A 14,759-nucleotide genomic window follows, 5' to 3' on the forward strand; every position below is an offset into this window, starting at 1 on the left:
CGGATTCACTACCAGGATCTCACCATTCTACAAAGAAGTGATCGTTGATGTCAAGAGAGGGGTGCGGCAGGGTGATACCATTTCACCGAAACTCTTCAGTGCCACCCTCGAGAACATCATGCGACAACTGGAATGGGAAGGAATGGGAGTGAAGATAGATGGTCGGCAACTACACCACCTCCGCTTTGCTGATGACATTGTTTTAATAACACCAAACATCAGCCAAGCGGCACAAATGCTGGCCGACTTTGACCGTGAGTGTGGAAAGGTAGGACTACAGCTGAATCTTACCAAGACAATGTTTATGAGAAACAGCCTTGTTCCTGACGCCCCATTCACTCTCAGTGGAACGACCATCTCCGAATGCAACAGCTATGTGTACCTAGGTCGAGAAGTCAACATGAGAAATGACCTGGCACCCGAACTGCGCAGGAGGAAGAGAGCGGCCTGAAACACCTTCAAGAGCATAGGAGAAATAGCTAAGAGGACAAAGAACCTCCAGCTCAGGGCACATCTCTTTGATTCCACTGTTCTTCCTGCATTAACATATGCCTCAGAGACCTGGGCCCTATGCAAACAAGATGAGAATGCTATTCAGGTCTCCCAAAGAAGAATAGAAAGAACTATGCTTGGAATATCACGTTTCACTCAAATGAGAGAAAGAATCCGGAGTTCTGACATCCGTCGACGATCAAGAATCAGGGATGCTGTCTCATTTGCCAAGGTGTCGAAAATCAGATGGGCTGGTCACGTAATGAGATTTAAAGACGACCACTGGACTAGAGCTGTTACCGACTGGATTCTACGGGATGTCAAAAGACCGCGTGGCCGCCCACCTACCAGATGGTCAGACTTCTTTGTCAAGATCATGAACGATCGGTTTGAGGCCTTTCATGTTCCCGGAGCGAACAGATGCCATTGGGCTACACTAGCACGCGACAGGGACAAATGGAGACGTTACTGGCACCCGCTCGAGCAAATCGACGACTAACGGGAAGTTAAGTGATTAAGTGATTCAGTTACTCCCTTTCTCCCATCCATATGTGTCTGATAGACTTAGTTCAGAAAATAAAGCCATCATGTCCTGACGATCCTTCCCAAATTTCAGTGCAAGAATCATTCCTGATACTATAAAATTATAGAAAATTTTGTCTCATTAAAATTGACAATAAAATGGCAACTTTGGGCTTAATAATTCACAGGATTCAATGGAATATGGGGCACTGCCCAAAATAAGTGACATGGTTCTGAAAACCCAATTTGTTATAGTTTTCCACACATACACATACAGATGTTTTGTAGAGTGCAACTGGAGTAAACTTATAAGTGCAAAAAAAAAAAACCTAGGCAGTGAGGCAGTGATGAGCAGCTGTGTAAGAAAAGAGAGTATTATAGAAAGAGGTAAGAAAATCATTAACAATTTTATTATCTCTTTCAGGTGCTGAATATACATTATATTATTTCATTTATCACTCAACCTTGCAAATCATACATTATTTGTCCTACTTTATAGCAGATATATATAAATCTCAGAAAATATCAGATACTAGCTAAGCTAAGTGAAAGAACTAGAATTTAAACACAGGTGTTTGGAGTTGAATAGTAACGAAATATATTTTAATACTGATTCAACTTGAATAATAAATTTCATTGTTTTACTACCACAGACATCGTGACGCACATTCACTTGTAAAAAAATGCACTGAAGCTAAGTCACCATGCCTGTTCAAGAATGTCTGGGTGGAGAAGAGGACCAAACTGTATATACCAGAGTACTTAATTATAGAGTATTGAAATCATGAAAAAACAGTGGGTGCTAATGTTCAAAAGATCTAATTATAGTTCTCTTAGACATAGAAAAAAAATCAAAACAGTGATAGTCCTCTCTAAAAGTATCATGGCAATATGGGCAGCATACAGTTCAGTTCCAGGACTCAGGCTTTACAATACACTTTCCCTAGGCTGGAACAAATTGGACAGTGGGCCGGGCATTTGCCGTGCATGGGGCTGATCCAGGTTTAATCCCGGACATCCCGAATGATCTTCTCAGATTTCCCAGGAGTGACACCTGCATGCAGAGTCAGGAGTAAGCCCTGAGTACCGCAGGGGCGGCACAAAACACAAAAATAAACTAAATAATTAAAATATATACAATTTTAAGTGAAATAGTTTAAGGAAATTTATTTGAGTTTCTGCGGGAAAGAAAGAGAGAACAGGAAGGTGTGAGAGTATACATCTGAAGTTTAGGACCGGGTGGGGGGTGAGGGGTGGAACCTGAGGTGAAAAATGTGCTCCACAGATCTTTGCAAAGTTAGTGTGGTTGTCATTTCTTTTTAGGGATGTGAAATAGTTTTATTTAAAGAAACAGAAGCCATATGTGTATATATGTTATATATATATATACGCACATACATAAAACTTTCTATGCTAAAATCATAAATCAACACATTTATTACGAATCTATATATTATCATATAGCTCACTATACCCATTATTCACTTAATTTTTAAAATTCCTACATTATACTCATGACTAATTACCCTTGGCGTGTAAATAAGCTAAATATTAAAAAATACAGGTGTTTTCTTATTGAAGTATAAATAAGATTCAAAGCTACCGTCAGCAGATGTTCCATGTATATTTAAATAAATATGTGCCAGGAGCCCAAGAGGTACCCACTAGGATTGTATTCATTTCCATTATACATCTTTAAAAGCTGTTTTTTTTATCACCTGATTGATTCAATGTGCACTAAACAGTCTAGTAAAATTTTTAACACTTGTTATTATAAACATTAACCTATATTTTATATTATCTGTCAAAGTCTATGTGTTATTTAATATGAGGCTGAGAAAGACAGAAGGAAAGAAGAACAGAAGTCTAAGAAAGAAAAGAAGGAAGGGAGCGAGGGAAGGGAAAAGAGGAGAGTGGCTTGCTTCCCTGATTAGTCTGGCCAAAACAACTATTTAAACAAAACTGAAATAAACTGAACTTCACAGGACCTTTAAGGTGATTTCAGTTTTGAAGAGGAACCGTGGCTTATATACAATAGGTTTGAATGGAGGATGTACGTTTTAAACTGGGTCTTGAAATATTTAAAAATGAAAATTTAGTAAAAACTTTTAAGAAATTGTTCGAAATGAAATTCTGGGAATTTTAGTTATTAGTTCTCAAAGATTAACCTTCATGGGTATCCTTATAATACAGACTGACTACTAGCCTAAGGTTCTGATTCCCTGGATCTGGGATGTTGGCACACTGTTAACACTTAAAACTTAAATTGATAACTGTTACTTATATCTTTATTTATAACTTTTTTGCAAATATGTTTTGCAATATGTGTATTTGAATGTGAACTTCAGAAAGTCAAGTTATTGTGGCCTTTATCAGTGTCCACCCACCATATCAGTGGACATATACGGACCATATCAGTGTCTACACAGCTTTATCACAATGCCATGCACTCATTTTGTATCTATACTACGAAATTGCTTTTTTAAAAAGGAGAAAAATCACAAGGCCCTGTGATGATTTATTTTAGGAGTGTTTTGATTAATATGTCTGTTTAGTTAACTCTTTATGTACCTGCTTCTTCATTGTTAATAAACAGGACTCTTTATTATAATAAGGTAAAAAAGGTAAAGGCCCTCCCGTTGATCGTCGATTTGCTCGAGCGGGCCCAGTAACGTCTCCATTGGAGACTTTGTTGTTACTGTGTCTGGCATATCGAATACTCTCGGTAGCTTGCCGGGCTCTCCGAAAAAAAAATATGGAACGCTTCACGAATTTGCGTGTCATCCTTGCGCAGGGGCCATGCTAATCTTCTCTGTATCGTTCCAATTTTAGTATATGTGCTGCCGAATATAATGGTGAAATAAAATAGGACCTCTCTTTCTTAAACATAATATGTACTACTATTAGCTATAATAATTATCTACTACCACTGCCACAATTTAATATAAAGAACAAATTATTTTAAATGTATATTAAATAATTTATATAGTTATATATATAGATATATACTCTTCTTTTTTTCTTTTTAGGTCACACCTGGGGTTACTCCTGGCTCTGCACTCAGGAATCACTCCTAGAGGTGCTCAGGCAACCATAAGGGATGCTGGGAATCAAACCCGGGTCGGCTGTGTGCAAGGCAAACGCTTTACCCACTGTGCTATCGCTCCAGCCCTAAATGTGTTTTCTTATCTTGCCCATATTCTCTCTTGACCACATACATCTCATTCTCCTCCTTCATAAATCTCTGAATAAATTTCTCTAATTAAACCATTTTACTCAAAATATATATAAAACGTATATAATATATATATTAGTTCAAAATGTGTTTCAGGGTTTCAAAATCAACAATATTATTTTAAGAGCAAGACAATTTTATACCGCTATAAATAAAAAATATTTTTAAAAGGTATAAAAAATGAAAAATTTTAACTTTTAAATTAAAATAAGTTAAACTTTTAATTACTTTTTTTTCAGTTTGATGCCACACCCAGTATTGCTCAGGGATTACCTCTGGCTCTGCATTTAAGGATCACTCTTGGGGAGTTTGGGGGACCAAATTGTGTGCCAGTGATCAAACCTGGGTCACCACATGCAAGACAAACTTCCTACCCACTACACTATCCATTTGGCCCCATAAGTTAATCTTTTTTAAACAGAGGGAAGCACTTGCTTGACATGGCTGTTGGGGTTTGATCCCCAGCACCCCATGTAGCCCCTCAAGCCCAGCCAAAAGTAATCTCTGAAAACAGAGTTAGGGGTAGGACCTCCACAGAACCTGGTGTGACCCAAAAATGTTTTTAATAATAAATTAAATAAAACAAAATAATCCAAATTATATACAACTTGTTTTTAAATTATAACTAATTTTTAAAATTCTGTTAATCGGAGAGCCCGGCAAGCTACCGAGAGTATTCGATATGCCAGACACAGTAACAACAAAGTCTCCAATGGAGACGTTACTGGGCCCGCTCGAGCAAATCGATGATCAACAGGAGGGCCTTTACTTTACTTTTACTTTTAATAGGAAAACATCAAAATTTTAAGTTTCACTTCTCATAGAATAGGAATAATTTTTGAAATTTACTTGTTTTGCCAAGTATTGAATAATACCTCGACTTTTTGTTATTTCAAGTTTATTTTTACAAATGTATTATTTGCAGGGCCAGAAAAACATGAGAGCAGGTAGGACATTTGCCTTACATTTGAAATCAATCCACGTTCAATCCCTGGCACCCCATATGATTCCTGAGATCTCATAAGAGTGATCCCTGAACACAAAGCCAGGAGTAAGCACCAAGAACTGGTATGAACCAGAAACAAAACAAAATAAATTCCAATTAAAGAAAAAAATAGTAATTATATAATAAGCTTTCGAAACATATTCCTAAGCATAAAACACATTTTAAAAAAAAATTTTATTAGTGAAACACCATGAGGTACAGTTGTAGACTTACAAATTTTTGTGCTAAGCATAAAACACTTGATAAGCATTTTGCAAGTTGTTTTCAGAAAACAAGATGATTGAATAACTCAAAGGGTAACAGGATTACCCAAGAAATTACATTTGAGCCAAGAATGAGACTAAAGAAATTATAATAGATACATTAGTGTTAACTGATAATATTTATTGACAATATTACTTAATGGTCTTTGTAATGTTTGTTATATTTTGAAATTTGCACAACAAATATTCCATAAGTCTACCACATTCTCATTTTCCGTGACTCATTAATTGCACTCATAAAAGTAAGATAATAATTCTCATTGTATTAAAAAGAATTCAATAAAATAAATGTGTAAACATAAACATAAAATTACCTGGAAAGGGACTGGTCTCTTGTTTCTGTGGTAACTAAGGCCAGGATCACCAGCGCTACCACTGGAATCAGCACTCAGCATCATCAATTATTTTACATAATTTACATGAATGTTTCATGAAACAGATTTTCAAATATTAAATATCTCATTAAAATTCTTTTGGATTTACCCAGATTCCAAACTCTTACATTCAGTAAAAAAAATCAATTCTTATTTTAAATGAAAATTGTTAACACTGATACCCTTAAAAAATATCTAAGATTCAAACTTGTTTTCTGATTGTGTCCTGTAACCAGGAGCTCTGTGACCTTAACTGATTTGCTGGTCTTGAGTTCTTTTATAAAATGAGACTGAGAAAGAAAAAAAAAAGCTTCCAAGATTTTATTTATCATAGTAAATCAAATATCTTAACTACTCTATAAGCCAAAACACTAATAAAACTTATACTCACACATTTCCTGAATTGAAAAATTGTCTTATATACATATAATGTAGTAATTGAACCTGAATATGAATCTACATATATCTTAATTCAGTATCTGTCCTGACGACATTTATTGTTCTTGCTGACAAATAGTAGATCACCTCCAGTCTAACATTTTATCAATATTTATTAATCGCTGATATAACATTGACATTACAGAGAAAATAAGATATTTTTCCCCACCATCACACTAGCAGTAAAAATCTCACTGTTTTATTTTTTGTGGTGACAACATGATTAATGACGTTTTAAAACTTATAAACATCTAAATTTTATGATTGTACTCAGTCGGCAAAGCCTGGCAAGCTCCCCGTGATGTATTCGATATGCCAAACACATTAACAAGAAGTCTCACGATGGAGACGTTACTGGGCCCACTCGAGCAAATCAATGAACAACAGGAGGACCGTGACCATGACTCAGTATTGTGTGAAACCCTAGTCAAACCATATAGGTCTTGCATCTCAAAGAGAGTTCCTTTAATACATAATTTATATATATATAACAGTTTTAAACTTACAAAGTTCATGAACTGATTAATCAGCTGACCATCATGCAAAACAGAATAAAGAACAAAGATTAAGTCAGCTGTCAGCTTGAAAATGAGTACCATGTATTCATAAACGTTAAAACTTCCAAGTGTATCCCAAAGTGTGAAATAAAATGTCTCAAGTATTCCCAAGATAAATGCTATTTCAGCACACTTCAAAATCAATTTCTTTTGACAGTCAGTGATTCAGACTTAAAATGTTTAAATGTTCAAGTTTAATCACTTTAGCATGAATATCTGACCTTTCTCATAAATGATTTAAATTTTTCTTTAGTTGCTTTAGACTTATTAAACAATCTCCAAAATTCCACTCATTGTCACTGCAATATATTATCTATTATAAATTTGAAAGCTCATTTTTCTTATTCATGTTTCTAAATAATGTTTATTTCTTACTGATGGCCCCTTAATATTATCATCTCATCATCTCATCTGCTTCTTTAAGTGAATATAGATATAATATGCCATACCAACAGAAGGAAGATAAAAGCATAATCATGTAACAGACTGGACTAAGACATAAATTTTGAGCCAAAAAAATGAAATAACTACAATCTATAGCCACAATATAGCACAGATAAATGAGTGAAATCAGTATTTTTAGTGATTTCTAAAACTATTATGAAAAACCTTAAAAACATGGAGAAAAGTTTAAGATTTACCTGAATCATAGGAGAGGAAGAGATTTGAGAATTTCAATAAGGAGGAACATACCAAGATATATCAAAATTGGACTAAGATGAATGTGGTGAAAAGTCTTTAAAGGGGCACAAGAGATAGCTCATGGACATTCTTTATAGTTCTATAAAGAAGACCACACCTTCTACAAGATCATTGAAATGATTTTTTCCCCTTTTGGGTCACACCCAGCGATACATAGGGGTTACTCCACATGCCTCATAGGAAAAAGCCAGCAACGCTGCACCACCACGGGGAAGGCACTGACTCTGAGATCTCTCTCAAGCACAAAGTGTTTTAAGTTTTCAGAGTGTTCCATTCAATAATAACACAATTAACACAGGTCTAAAATTTGTATAAAAACATTTTCAGTTTAGTTAAAAAGTCAGGAGAATGTTTATTAGGTGTTAAGCATTTCATGGCAAGCTACCGAGAGTATCCCGCCCGCACAGCAGAGCCTGGCAAGCTATCCATGGCATATTCAATATGCCAAAAACAGTAAATACAATGGGTCTAATTCACTTGGACCTGAAAGAACCACAATATGTAGTTAAAATTGATTATTTAATGAAGTATAAAATTAATAAGAAAAAATTGACCAGTAAAAAGAGTAATTTCTTGCCAATTTTTCTTATAGAAATTAAGTTTGTTTTTGTATTATATGACACAACATGTAATACTTATAATGCTTAAACGGCAGCACTAAGAAGGATGAGGAAGGAGAGGTGATAAAATCTAAAGGCCAAACTAGGCTTCCAAAACAAAGAAGGGCTAAAATGACTGTCTATCTTCAATGCATGTCTGCTGGCATCAGATGCATCTATTGAGGTCATGATGGTGTAAGTACGAAAGATCAAGTACGACATCATTGGTCTGACCGAGACGAGAAGGCATCAAACACATCACGCCCTTTTCGACACTGGAGAAGAACTGTTCCTTGGAATATGCAAGAAAATAGGTGCCACTGGTGTCGGTGTCCTTGTCAAGATGAACTTGGCCACAAGAATTGATTCATTCAAATGCCTAACAACCCGAATCAGATGATTACACTTGAATAGCTGTGTCTCACTGCCGGCAGTTTCTATCTTTGTTGTCTATGCACCAACATCCAATTATGATGAAGACGAAATTGAGAAGTTCTACATGGTGCTGGAGAAGTTCTATAAAGAAGACCACACCTTCTACAAGATCATTGAAATGATTTTTTTCCCCTTTTGGGTCACACCCAGTGATGCATAGGGGTTACTCCTGGTTTTGCACTCCGGAATTACTACAGGAGGTGCTTGGGGGACTATACAGGTTGCTGGGAATTGACCCAGGTTGGCTACCTGCAAGGCAAACGTCCTACCCGCTGTGCTATCACTTCAGTCCCCATTAATGCCAAGATAGGACTGAGAAAATCAGCCGAAGAAAGAATTCCACATCGAAACCCATGACCTAGAATGGAACAAAGAGAGTGAGAGACTGTCTAAGTTCATCAGTTTGACCAAGACCATCTGTGGTAACTCACAGTTCCAGAAGGCCGAATCTAAATGTTGGACATAGGAGTCTCCCAGTGGACGGTTCCACAATGAAATTGACCGCATCGTATTCAATGGAAAGTTTTGCCTAGCTGATGTCGCTGTTGTCCCAAAATTTCAAACAGGATTGGACCACCATCTCCTTCGTGCAAAATTCTACTTCACAGAGCAGGGAGAAATGGGTGCAAAGTTTAAGAAGAGAACTCCCTGAAGACCTCCAACTGGGAGCTCTTTGGCATTATTGCAGCAACATACGAAGATGCTATCGTTGACAACATTGAGGAAGAATACGATCAACTGATTCAGCACCTCCATGATTGTGCGAGGAATGCCGAGAGAGACATAAAAAGACACCTGTCTTCTAAAATTCTTAAGCTCATTTGCCAACGTGGCTTGGCGCGAGCGTCAGGCAACCGCAAGTGAAGGTCTGAGCTCGCAAAGCAGTGCAGAGAAGTGATCAAGGAAGACCTCAAAGAGAGAAGAGCAGCAATGCTGGCAGATACAGCAGAAGCTGGGAAAAGCATTTGCAATGCCCGACTTTCCTTCGCCAACTATAAGACCAAGATGACTGCCCTTCTATGTCCTGATGGATCTATCACATCTTCCAGAAGGGCAATGGAGAAGATTATCCATGACTTCTACTCAGATCTCTTCGATAGCCACATCCACCTGCCCACATAACAAATTCCACAGGATGCATATGTTGTTCCCAATGTTCTCCCTTCCAGAATCCGACATGCAGTTTTGTTGGTAAAGAAGTGAACAGCACCCAGCCCAGACGAGGTCAGACCCGAACACCTGAAGAACATGCCATCAGTACTCATCAATATGTTGGCTTGGTTCTTTATTCGCTACCTGTCTGAATGCAAGGTTCCATCCGAGTGGAAAACCAGTAGGACTGTTCTACTGTACAAGAAGGGAGACATCCATGACATTGAAAACTATTACCCAAACTGCCTGTTGTTTGTCATCTATAAGCTGTTCACTCGAGTCATCCTGAATGGAATTGGCAGAACACTAGATGAAGTACAACCATGCGAGCAAGCTGGGCTCCGAAAAGGATTCAGCACGATCAACCATATGCACATGATAACAAAGGACATTGAGGTTTCTCGGGAGTTCAAGATGCAGCTCTGTCTAACATTCATTGATTTAAAGAAGGCCTTTGATTCTGTTGAGACTGAAGTGGTCATCGCAGCCCTAGCCAAACATGTATTCAAACTCAATACATCTGGTTCCTCTGTGAGCTACATTACAGATTCGCTACCAGGATCTCACCATTCTACAAGGAAGTGATCATTGACATCAAGAGAGGGGTTCAGCAGGGTGATACCATTTCACCGAAACTCTTCAGTGCCACCCTCAAGAATGTCATGTGATGACTGGTATGGGAAGGAATGGGAGTGAAGATAGGTGGTCGGCAACTATATCACCTCTGCTTTGCTGATGACATTGTTCTAATAACACCAAACATTAGCCAAGCAGCACAAATGTTGGCCGACTTTGACCGTGAGTATGGAAAGATTGGACTGTAACTGAATCTCACCAATACAATGTTTATGAGAAATGAACTCATTCATGATGTTCCATTCGTTTTCAACGGGACAAACATCTCCAAATGCAACAGTTATGTGTACCTAGGTCGAGAAGTCAAAATGACCAATGACCTGGCACCTGAGTTGCGCAGGAGGAAGAGAGTGCCTTGGAATGCCTTCAAGAGTGTCGAAGAAATAGCTAAGAGGGTAAAGAATCCCCAGCTCCAGGCACATCTCTTCAATTCCACTGTTCTTCCTGCCTTAACACATGTATCAGGGACCTGGGCCCTATAAAAACAGGATGAGAGCTCTATTTAGGTCTCCCAAAGAGGTATCAAAAGAGCTATGCTTGGAATATCACGCTTCACTCAGGTGAGAGAAAGAATCTGGAGTTCAGACCTCTGCTGATGATTTAGAATCAGGGATGCTGTCTCGTTTGCCATGGCATCAAAAATCAGATGGGCATGGCCTATAATGTCATTTGGAGCCAACCGCTGGACTTAAGCTGTTACCAACTGGATTCCACGGGACGTCAAAAGATCGCATGGCTTCCCACCTACCAGATGGTTAGAATTTTTTGCCAAGACTCTGAATGATCGGTTTGAGGTTCTTCATGTTCCTGGAGCAAGCAGATGCCATTGGGCTACACTAGCATGCGACAGGATAAATGGAGACATTATTGGTGCCCGCTCAAGCAAATTGGTGAGTACTGGGATGTCAAGTGATCGAGTGATGCATTTCATATCGTATTAAAGATGTTAATGTAGCACTGTAGCACTATCCTCCCGTTGTTCATAGATTTACTAGGGTGAGGACCAGTAATGTCTTCATTGATGTTAATGCTGAAATTAAAAATATGCTATTCTGTATTAAGGATACAATAAAAACACCTATATAGCAATATTTAAAATGTATCAGGTAGAATAACATAGCTAAACTTGTGCTAGATTAAAAATCTTTGAAGAATATAAATAGATCCTAATAGATCATAATTGAATTATAAAAGAATATAAATAGGTCAATAATTGAATAAAGAACTATGTAAGAGCTATTCTTAACACCAGGATATTAGACAATAGAGAAACAGAGTCACATAGTATAAAATGTGTATATATGATACATATACATACTGTATGCTATAGCACAGCAGGTAGAGCATTGTCTTGCACGAAGCCAACCAGGGTTCTATTCCTCCATTTTTCTCAGAGAGCTGGGCAAACTACCAATTGTATCAGCCCGCACGGCAGAGCCTGGCAAGCTCCCCATGACATATTCGATATGCCAAAAACAGTAACAAGTCTCACAATGAAGACATTACTGGTGTCCACTCGAGCAAATCGATTAACAACGGGAGGACAGTGCTACAGTGTTATACACACTACACAATAAGTACATATAGCAATATACAAATACGTGCATATAAACACACTGCTTCCCTTCTTTCTCTATCTCTCTTCTGCCTGGGTCTGTCATTTATCCTTTTTTAACTTTTAAAAACAATTTGCATTTCTTATATACTTGTAATGTCCACTGAAAACAATCTAACTGTTTTAGCTTTTAAAAACTGCAACTGTGCTACAGTTTAGCTCCTGTTAAGAAATAAACATGCTGACTTCTCAGTTAATTGGATTTCGCAATACCAAAACATAAGCTACTTGAAATTTCCAAAGAAGTTATATATGCATTGTGTTTAGTTTTTAATTAGAAAGACACCTCTTCTTGTTATCATGATAATTTAGTATGGCATTACTTTTGAAATAATTATAGATATAAATAAAAATAAGTTAGTACAGCATTACTTTTGCATCCTCACTCTTCACACACATACATACACAGAAGGTAATCATATTAATATTCTAGCTCTGGGACTTAACAACTAGGGCTCTTTTAATTGTGTCATAATTCAGTAGGAGGAAAAGTCCAATCTACAAATTTTCACTGTATCGTTTTAAGTATCAAAACACTAAGCACCCTATTTTGTGTCATATAATACGAAAACAAACTTAATTTCTATAAGAAAAATTGGCAAGAAATTACTCTTTTTACTGGTCAATCTTTTCTTATTAATTTTATACTTAATTAAATAATCAATTTTAACTGCATGTTGTCAAAGCCAAATATTATTATTATTTTAACATTCAAGAAAAGGTACAGTTAAGTTTTTGGCAAGGAAGTTTACAAGGTGCTAAGTGAGCACTTGCTAGCTATAAGACTTCAGGAAAAATACTTTGTTTAATTTAATAATTTATTTAATTTTCACAAAATCTTAAAAGGCAGTTGCTGCTTCGATTTAATAGCAAGGAAACTAAACAAGCGTATTTATCCAAAAATAAAAATAATGTTAAAATATAAATATTCACAGAATGATCTCTTATATTGTGGGTATAAAGAAACGTGTTGTAGGATAACCAGTGCCCAAAGGCAAAGGAAGGCAGAGTGTGAGGACTGAGTCTAGTAGGAACTGGTCCTACAGCTGGAGCAAAGGAAGATGGTGGGGCGACACTGTCACTCTGGAAGAGAACAGTGCTGAAAGGAGGTAGAGAGGGATGCGTAATACCCTATTAGCGAGAGCACTGGAAGCCACAGAGCCCCGAGGAGGGATGGAAAAAGAGCCCTCCAGAGCTGCAGGCTGGGCGGTGGGAGGGAAGTGGGCATTGTGGAGGGAAGCTGGAACCTTCTGTGACTAAAAACCAATCATGAATAGTTTTGTGATTCAAGGTGATTTGATTAAGAAGAAAATTGAAAATATTTCATTCATATTAAAATATTAAAACTAACAATATGAATCAGGAGCTTTACTCAAATATGCCTGTGAATGCTTCGACACAGAGAGAACAATCCCAAAGTGCCAAGCAGCTTGCATTCCGTGGAGATCTTTGAAGCTGGAGAGCTCCTCTCCAGCTCTGTTCTTCCCACTGTTCCACAGGGACTTTATCCTTTGCCAATGATTCACACTGCTCGTGCCTCTACCTTCTCTCACTGTGAGTGCATGCTTTCATGAAAACACTTAAAATTCACCCTTCCTGGAGACAGAAGCAAATGGCATTCTCATAGAAACTTTGTCAGGTATATGAGTCTTAGCACAAAATTTATAAATGCCATTAGCAAGGAAAGTAGAGTAAGTTGCTCTTAAGCTTAATGTTTTTTTAAGCTTGACTATCACACTGTCACTGTCCTCCCGTTGTTCATCAATTTGCTTGAGCGGGCCCAGTAACTTCTCCATTTTGAGACTTGTTACTGTGTTTGGCATATTAAATATGTCACGGGTAGCTTGTCAGGCTTTGCCGTGCGGGCAAGATACTCTCGGCAGCTTGCTGGGCTCTCCAAGAGGGGCGGAGGAATCAAACCCAGCTTGGCCGGGTTGGCTGTGCGCAAGGAAAATGCCCTACTGCTGTGCTATCACTCCAGCCCTTTAAGCTGGACATAGAAAGAAATTAATTTTAAATGGCAACCTATACACTGTACACATCTGCTATGCGCAACTTAAATAAAATTTACAAGTAATATCTATGTTTATTACCACACAACATATCTTTCTATGTATATTCTGCTTTTGTACTAGTTTATACTAACTGCTGGTCTGAACTCCTAAACTTGTTTTAAAAATACCACATTAATTGTGATGCAATCTTTGGAGGGAGTAGGAGCAACACAGTTTATATCTATCTTCAGTGCTTCTGTGTCGGTGGGAAAATTGATACATGCACCAACTCTCATTTTAAAATACCCTAAAAACAACACATCTATTGTCTAGTTTTCACCAAAAAATATCCTTAAAATAAACATCTGGTTAAATATATGCCTTTCTAGAGTATGTAAAAATGTGTCTGAATGAGATTTTATAACGTTTAATCCCACTGAATCCCAGCACTTTTTCACATACAACATTATACCATTTGACAGTATGTCCCTCTGTTCTTCAAAACTGTGTACTAAGTTGCTTTTGCCATCACTGGCATCTGAAGGATGGAGTGAGGAGTACAAAATATAGATATGAATAGAAAGAACAAAGTACAACCTGTTCTTATCAGAATCACAGAAAGGTCTTCTGTGAGGTCAGCTTGCACCCCACACTTCCTCCTTAACTCATTTTCTCTTTGCTCTAATTAATTTTTCATGGGAACAAGGAAAGGAGTTGCTTTCAAAATCTCACATAAAAG

At 37.4% G+C, this 14,759-nt stretch overlaps 1 protein-coding gene and 1 non-coding gene across 3 annotated transcripts in view; both read right to left on the minus strand.

Moving 5' to 3' along the window:
- Positions 1-14,759, minus strand: part of GRM5 (glutamate metabotropic receptor 5) — a 607,899-nt gene that overhangs the window by 581,919 nt on the left and 11,221 nt on the right. The gene's annotated exons all lie outside the window — the stretch shown is intronic.
- LOC130024103 (U6 spliceosomal RNA) lies at positions 3,764-3,868 on the minus strand. The gene has a single exon (XR_008792550.1). It is a non-coding gene; the product is annotated as a U6 spliceosomal RNA (small nuclear RNA).

The sequence above is a fragment of the Sorex fumeus genome, unplaced genomic scaffold, assembly GCF_029834395.1.
Source record: "Sorex fumeus unplaced genomic scaffold, SorFum_2.1 ptg000026l, whole genome shotgun sequence".
NCBI classification, from domain to species: Eukaryota; Metazoa; Chordata; class Mammalia; order Eulipotyphla; family Soricidae; genus Sorex; species Sorex fumeus.